Source organism: Dipodomys ordii, unplaced genomic scaffold (genome assembly GCF_000151885.1).
Source record: "Dipodomys ordii isolate 6190 unplaced genomic scaffold, Dord_2.0 Scaffold1, whole genome shotgun sequence".
Lineage (NCBI taxonomy): Eukaryota > Metazoa > Chordata > Mammalia > Rodentia > Heteromyidae > Dipodomys > Dipodomys ordii.
The window spans coordinates 31,079,155-31,088,191 of NW_012267217.1; positions in this window are offsets into that span (position 1 = coordinate 31,079,155).

Consider the following 9,037-nt stretch of genomic DNA (forward strand, 5'->3'; position numbering starts at 1 on the left):
ACTTCCATTATCTTCACCTTGGTCAGAACAACTACCATAATTCTGCCCCTCAATTCTTACAGTAGCCTCCTAAATAAATGTTCACTATTTAGGAGATCTTAACTGACTCCAATTAATTCTCTCGATATCAGTTGGAACTGTTTTTCTGAAATGAGAGTCAAGCCCTTTTCTTAGTACAGGCACCTGAAGGGAATGAGTAAGTTGGAACCACTCTACACTGTTAACTTTTTATTTCAGCAGAGGCAGATGATACATAGGTGAAATACTCAACAGTAATTTCAGACTCTGATTAGAGCCATGGAGGTAAGCAACAAAGTGCAGTTATGATGCAGAAGGGCTGTCAGGGAGGAGTATGTGTATATTAAGGTGGTCAGGGAAAGTGAGTGGTCAGGAATGTGTTCTGGGAAGGTGATGTTGCATTAGACTCGAAGGCTGAGACAACCACATTGAGAGAGAGCCAGAGAAAAGGTATACGAGGCAATGAGAAGAACATGAAACATCCTAACATGAGCATACAGTGGTCAAGGGTCAGAGTGGTTTGCCATCTACTTGAAAGGTAGGCAAAGGCCAGGCCATCTGGTGCTTTATAGGACAAAGTGTTTGGATTTTTACTGTAAGAACAGCACAAAGACATTCTTAGTAGGTTTAGAAGAGAACTACATTTTCTTTTACAATATTTTTCTCCAGGACCATAATTATCTTTTTAAAAAGAAAAAGGTTTTTGCTTATGGGTGAAAGCCTGTGGGTATAGGATCATTAGTTAGAAGCCTGAGGTTGTTATTCAGGTGAGAGATAGTGAGTATGAGACTGGAGCAGAGCTTTATGAGTTTTATTGTATTGGTGGTATTTGTGGTTTGGTAGATAAGCTTATAATTCAATGAATATTTTCCAAATACGTCCCACTCTTATTTCAATTCATTTTATCGATTTTATTTTGTGCTTGTTTATTAAAGGATTATCTCTGGGGGAAAAAAAAGAGAGAGAGAGATCAGAGATAGCACCCAAGCTCTGAATTCAAGCCCCATGACTGACAATGATGATGATGATGATGATGATAATAATAATAATAACACAATAATACATATTATTTTTTGAAGATGCAAGTAACACTGTTGAAAGAGGAAAAAAGAAAGTTATTTCCTTCCAGTTTCCCAGAATTGCTGAGCAGCTTCTCAAAGAAAAGCATGATAAAAGTCTCTTTGTTGGTTCTGCTGGGTTTGCATAAACCTCCACCTCCACATCTGACCCACAACTAAGAACCTTTCAAGTGAACTGCTATTAAGTGTGAATTTAGAGAAATGAAAACCACTTTGTAGACAATTGAGCCAATTAGCATTTCCTGGGGAATCCAACTGCCAAATGCTCTACTCTTTTCCAATCCTTTCTTTCTTTCTTTCTTTTTTGCTCTACCACTTGAGCCACAGTTCCACTTTTGGCTTTTTGTGGTGGTTAATTTTAGAAATAAGTCTCATAGACTTTCCTGCTCAGGCTAGCTTTGAGCTTCAATCCTCAGATCTCAGCCTCCTAAGTAGCAAGGATTACATGTGTGCCCCACCAGTGATAATTTCAAATAATTCTTAAAATTGTAATGTTGTTTCAGTGCACAGACTCCAATTATGTGATTACTTCTTTGCTCATTCTTCTCTTTCTTTCCTTTCCCAAATAACTTCTTTCAGATTCAGTCTAAGGAATCATTAATCTTTTTCATATTTTGTCCACTGTGTTCTTAGGCAAAATCCGTTGGTCAGGTCCAGAACTGTCTGATACAAAACATCCTGTTACTATAAAGGTACTTAGGAAGCCTTCTTTTTTCTTTTTCTTTCTTCCTTTTTTTTTTTTTGGCCAGTCCTGAGGCTTGAACTCAGGGCCTGGGCACTGACTGTCCCTGAACATCTTTTACTCAAGGCTAGCACTCTACCACTTGAGCCACAGAGCCACTTCTGGCTTTTTCTGTGTAGATGGTTATGATGAATCAAACCCAAGGCTTCATGCATGCTAGGCAAGCACTCTACCACTAAGCCACATTCCCAACCCAGGAAACCTAATAACTTCTTTCACATCTTCATCCTTGAGTATTTTATCACCTGGCATTAACCACAGTTTGGTGAATCCTGCAGCACTGTAATACTGTTTCTGAATACCAGCCAACCACTGCTGCCCCAATGCTGAAACAACAGACCTGCCTGCCATTGTTGAATTCCAGACTGTAGAACATCAACTCCTGCCAGAATTTCCAGGCTGCTGATCTACTGCTTTGCTGATGGGAACTTGACAGCTCCTACAATCCCATGTTTGAATTCCTAAAAGCCAAGGACTAACTCTTCTCAATTTCAGTCCTCTTCCCCTTCCTTTCTCTTGTTGAGTAACCAAAACTCAAAAATCCAAACTCTGAAAGTTTCTGATGTCTTAAGATGTCTTCTGATGTCTTCTGGATGTGGTTGGGTCTCCAAAATATTAACATTGTAGGAGGTGATATGGAATCACTGGAAGGAGAAGGAGTCTAGCTAGAGGTCTTTAGGACATTAAGAGGGAGGCATGCCCTTGGAAAGAGTTCAGCCATTTCTCACAGGACTTGTCTAATTCTCTGCCAGTCTGTCTGTCTGGCTTTCTGTTTCAAGATGTGATTCTTTCTCCCACACAAGCTCCTAACACTGGAATTTGCCATGAGTCAGTCAATGTAGCCAACACAGAGCCCTTACCATTGCTCAGGACTTTCTGCCTGCAAAATTGTGAGTTATGCCAGGCTCCAGTAGCTCGTGCCTGTAATCCTAGCTACTCAGGAGGCTGAGATCCGAGGATCGTGGTTCAAAGCCAGTCTAGGCAGGAAAGTAGAAAGTGTGTGAGACTCTTATCTCCAATTAATCACCAGAAAATCAGAAATGACGCTGTGGCTCAAGTGGTAGAGCTCTCGCCTTGAGCTGAAAAGCTAAAGGACAGTGTCCAGGCCCAGAGTTCAAGCCCCACAACCGACACCCCCCCCCAAAAAAAAAGTGTTACATAAACATCTTTTCCTTTGTCAGTAGCTTGCCTCCAGAATTTTATGATAACAAAAAGTTAAGGAGACCATGCATCAAGTGAAGAACCTCACACTACATAACGTAGTTCCATGCACAAATTATTTTAATATTGTAGAACGTTATCTTAGGCTCTGTGCATGTAATATATATGAAACAATTGAATTTTGTGTTCAGACTTGGCCCTCATCTTCAAGATATCTCATTAGGTATATGTAAATATTCCCAAACCCCAAGTGATACTGCAAAAGGGTTCTTGTCTATATACATACAAACACACATACATACCCATATACACATACATATACTATTGGTTCTGAGTATGACAGAGGTCATAAAGGAAAACTGATTTATTTGTGTGTCTTCCAAGTATAATCCAATAAATTACTGTAAATAAAATGAACCAAAAAATTCAAAAACACTGCCTATTATATTAAAATCAATTATTTCCTAAAGGTCTCTAAAATAAGATAATAATAAAAGACGTACCAATAATCACTTGATGGGCACAATGGTTCTTGCCTATAATCCTAACTATTCAGGAAGTTGAGATCTGAGGACCTCAGTTCAAAGCCAGCCAGGGCAGGAAAGTTTGTGAGACTCTTAGTTCCAATTAACCATCAAAAAGCCAGAAGTGGAGCTGTAGCTCCAGAGGGAGAGTACTAGCCTTGAGTAAAAAGCTAAGAGACAACACCAGGCACTGAGTTCAAGCTCCTATACTGGCACATAATAATAATAAACAAGATCTCAAAAAATTGTAGCAGTCTATTAAATGGATTTTAATTAAGGGATCACTTATTTCTAGAGGCAATACAAAGTCATAACTTAATTGGGATCTTTCAAATTTCAGCCTGTTCAGTTCTCTACAAAAGCTTATTTCTCACTGAATGGATCTCCAGATAGCTTTATAATAAATTACAACCCTGCATCAAATACACTGAAATTACAAATTCCAAAAAAAGTCATGCACATAGCCATAGTTTGCTAACAATTAAAATCTCTGTGAAAGAAAATTTTCATTAAGCAGGTAATAAACTGGGTACCTATTACTGACAAAGCATTTACTGCAAGACATGTGATAATGCAGAGCTGTGTCAGTCACAGTGTGGTCCTTCAGTTGGCATTACTATGAAAGGCTGCATATGGGCGGGAAATACCCACACTGGCAATAAACATGATTGCAAAGCAGTTACCCCAGCGAAGGAACAGACTCTACCCACATGAAGTTCTTGAAGACTCATTCTCTGCCTGATTGTGATAGCCAAGCAGTGATCACTTCCTGTAGATTCTACCACCTGACTTTATTTTTTAAATATTACTAAGAGTTTAGTAGAATAAGGTTAAATTAAGAAGAAAAAGAGAGAGTCAGAGAGAGAGGAGAGACAGAGGGGGGAGGGAGGAAGGGAAAGGAGAGAAGGAAATGAAGAGAGAAAAGACAGAGAGAGACAGAGAGAGTGAATTTTGTGCTCCCAAATGCCAGCTGTTACTTGCTGCCTTCTTTCTGAGCTGGGGGAATAACCCCAGTATAGCCATGTTAGTGCTACTTATTATTCTAAAATATAGAGATGTCTCTAGACCTATCCAAAATACAGGGACAACAGATGAGCTTTAGTACTTTCTTTCCTCAGACAAGTGTCCTATCCTATGCATGGTCTCTACCTTTATGGAGAGTTTGACCATTCAAAGTTGAGGACCATTTTAGACCTAGCTTACATCTGTAATCCTAACTACTCAGAAGGCTAAGATCTTAAGATCTCAGTTCAATGCCAACCTGAGCAGGAAAGTCTATGAGGCTCTACCAAAAAGCCATAAGTGCAGCTATGGTTCAAGAGCCATCTTTGGGTTAAAAAGCTAATGGTCAGCACCCAGGCCCTGAGTTCAAGCCCCAGTATGGGCACACGCACACACACACACACACACACACACACACACACACACACAAATCAATATAAATATAAATTTAATTTTCTGGTCTCACCAATCCCTCCTGTCACATTTGTCTCCTAAATGACTTTGATCCCTTTTACTCTTTTAAAAATTTTAGTCCTGGGGCTTAATTCAGGGCCTGAGCACTGTCCCTGAACTGTTTTGCTCAAGGATGGCACTCCACCACTCCTCCACTTCTGGCTTTTCTGTGGTTAATTGGAGATAAGAGTCTCATGGACTTTCCTGCTTAGGCTAGATTTGAACCCAGACCTTAGATCTCATCTTCCTGAGTAGCTAGGCTTACAGGCATGAGACACTGGTGTCTGGTAGGTTCCTTTTACTCTTAAAAGGGGATGCAGAAAGGGGTGACCTTGTCTGAAAAGAAACGTACTCTTGCTGGGCGCTAGTGGCTCATGCCTATAATCCTAGCTACTCAGGAGACTGAGAGCTGAGGATCATGGTTCAAAGCCAGGCCGGGCAGAAAAGTTCCTGAGATTCTCACCTCCAAAAACCACCAGAAAACCAGAAGTGGTGCTGTGGCTCAAGTGGTAGAGCGCTCACCTTGAGCTGATCTGAGGGACAGCACCCAAGCCCAGAATTCAAGCCCCATGATCAACAACAAAGAAGGAAGGAAGGAAGAAAGGAAGGAAGGAAGGAAAAAAAGAAGGAAGGAAGGAAGGAAAAAAGAAGGAAGGAAGGAAGGAAAAAAAGAAGGAAGGAAGGAAGGAAAAAAGAAAAATGAGAACTCTTTATCTGACTTATATAACTATAACCCTTCTATATCAAAAAATAAAAAACAAAATGGAAAAAAGTGGGGGATACAGAATGAAGATGGTCAATTTTTTTGTGGTTGCTTACTAAAGTGTATTGTTGGCCCTACCCTAAAAGGGACCAAAAGTCATTTTTCCTATCTGTTTTTGGGAGACAGAGGAAGTTTATTTAGCAGGAACTGTATCTACACACTGCCACCTCAAGACCAGGACCCAAATTTTCAGGACCAGAAGATATGTAAGCTAACTCACACCAGAAATCAATGGACCTACCTGTAACTGATCTTCATTAAATAAACCAAAGAACCACTTTATGTGCAAAACAATGAACTAGACTTGTCCTCCCTTTTCAAGTCCTCAAAATGCCACTAAAGAGGTCACACGATAGTGGGTATGATTTTTATTTGGGGTCTAGTTGTCTGGCAGGAGAGCTCAGACCATGAAATGATCACAGCTTTGAACTTTGTCCTATACAGCACACACACACACACACACACACACACACACACACACACAGTGATCATAAGTTCATGCTGTTGCCTGGCATTAAGTTAATATATAACAACAATTACACATCAGAGAAAGGGGGGAAAATCAACCAGTTAAATATACACTATAGAAAAAACAAAGCTGGTAACAGCCAAAGTGATAATATTGGTGCTTTAGTCAGCTCCATTTGTCCACTTTCCTCCCTATTCCCTTACTTGTAAGGGTATTTGCTGGTGACTAAATAATTCTGGACTAGTGACTATCAACCTACTTTGAAATTGCTTAATGAGACGTGTGATTGTGGATAAAGGAAAGGGATCTGACTAGCTTCAGTTTAGGGTACAAGCAAAAAAATGTTTCCTAGAAAAATTTCCATTAGAAATTTCAACATCCAAGCTAGGTTGGTGATGCACACCTTTAATTTTGGTACTCTGGGGGCACAGAGAAGCAGGAATATTGTCTATATAACAACAGTGTGTACAGTGGCATATGCCTATAGTCCCAGCTATTGAAGAGGTAAGGATTGGGAAGATCATGATTGGCCTCCCCCACCCATCTCAATTAATAAGCCAGCAATGGTGACTCCTTACATGTGTTCCAAGCTACACAGGAGGCCATAGGTAGGAAGTTCCTGATGTGAGGTTGAATCCAGGACCCAGGCAAAAACTCAAGACATTAGCCAAAATAATAACTAAAGCAAAAGGGCTGAGAGGATGGTTTAAGTGAGAGCATTTGCCCTGCAAGTGCAAAGCCCTGAGTTTAAACCCCATTACCAACAAAACAGGAAGAACTAGGGCTAGGAATGTGGCCTACTGGTAGAATGCTCAACTAGCATGCATGAAGCCCAGGGTTTGATTCCTCAGTACCACATAAACAGAAAAAGATAGAAGTGGCACTGTGGCTCAAGTGGAAGAGTGCTAACTGTGAGCAAATGAAGCTCAGGGACAGTGCTCAGGCCCTGAGTTCAAGCCCCAGGACTGGCAAAAAAAAATAGAGACAACTGAAAACGACTTAAATATTGATTTTCCAGCTAGGGAAGAATCAAATTCCAAATTCCCTCCACTCAGATCCATGTATGTGAGAAGATAAGAGTTATAATCAATAAAGAACAGTCCAATGCAACAGAAATCTTGGCTTGAAAACTTTCTACTTTGAAAGAGTTGCGGTGTTTGAACTCTATGTATATGAAGTTCAAGAGAGTAATGACATTTTTGTCAAATGTTTCTGGTTCCATCATGGATCCTGGCTGGGTTGGAGAACAGATTCTAGATGGGAGCAGGGAAGAATTACATCCACCCTGCAGAAATTTTGTGTTTGTTACATTTGACTTTTTTCAATGTATGTTCAGTTAATACGATTGTGTGTGTGTTTGTGTTTGTGCATGCATGCATGCACTCATGGGCATGTACTGGAGCTTGACCTCAGAACCTAAGTTCTCCCCTTTAGCTTTTTAGTTCAAGGCTAGCACTCTACTAACTTGAACACAGCTCCATTTCAGGCTTTTTGCTAGTTAAATGGAAATGTGAGTCTCATGAAGAGACCTTCCTACCCTAGCTGGCTTCAAACCATGATCCTTAGATCTCAGCCTCCTGAGTAGCTAGGATTACAGGTGTGAGCCACCAGCACCTGACAGTTGACGTGATTTTATATCTGAAGAATGTACCTCGATACGGAAATGCTTTAGAAAGAGGGAAAGCTTTAGAAAGAGGGAAAGCACTCGAAATGTAAATTATAGTACCCTAAATACTAAGACATTATTGCCTTAGGGGAATTAAGGTTTGTCCAATCTTCCTCTAGTTTTCCTAACAAGGTACTTGAGTAGGGAACATACGTCTGGCTGGATTAATGAGGCAGTAACATTCTGAGTTTCCCTAATGCTGATACAATCTACACAGCTAAAAGCTTTTAACCAAGCAGAACAGAAGTACTGGAAATTGATCATTTGAAACTTTATACACAGAAGCAGAATCTTAACAGAGTGCCTCATCCATCCCTCCAGTCACTGAGGCTGAGGAAAGTGGGGTCTCCACTCTCAGACTCTCAGCCTACCTGCACACAAGCTATCATATAACATAACCAGACTCCATGGTGTTACTGCAGAGCCATAGTAATAAAATCAGCATGGTACTGGCACAAAAACAGACCCAAAGACCAACAAAACAGACTTGAAGAACCCACACATCTATAACCACCTAATTTTTGACAAAGGAATCAAAAAGATAAGTTAGGGAGAAACAAAACCAAAACCAAAAAAAAAAAAAAGGCTCTTCAATACTTGTTGGGAAAACTGGATATCCATATGAAGAAGCCTGAAATTTGACCCCTATCTGTCACCTTATGACCTCAATGTAAAACTGAAACCCTGAAACTACTTCAGAAAGAAGTAAAGAAAACACTAGAACTCATCAGCATAGCCTGAAAATTTCTCAGTAAAATTCCCAAGCCACAGTAAATAAGAGAGCATATTGAGGAATGGGATTGCATCAAGCTAAAAAGCTTCTACAGAGCAAAAGTTTCTACGATATAAAAGACAGCCTATACAGAATGGGAGATCTTTGCCATCTGACAAATGTATAAGGAGTTCAAAATATTAAAACACTAAAGAAGAAACAATCTGCCCATGCAGGTAACTCTCACCTGAAATCCTAGCTACTCAGGAGACTGAGATCTGAGATCATGGTTCAAAGCTAATCCATGCAGGAAAGTCCCTGAGACTCTTAACTACCACAAACTACTCAGAAAAAGCTGGAAGTGGTGCTGTGGCTAGAGCAAAAAGAAGCTCAGGGATAGCACCTAGGCTGAGTTCAAGCCCCAGAATCGGAGGAGGAGGAGGGAGTG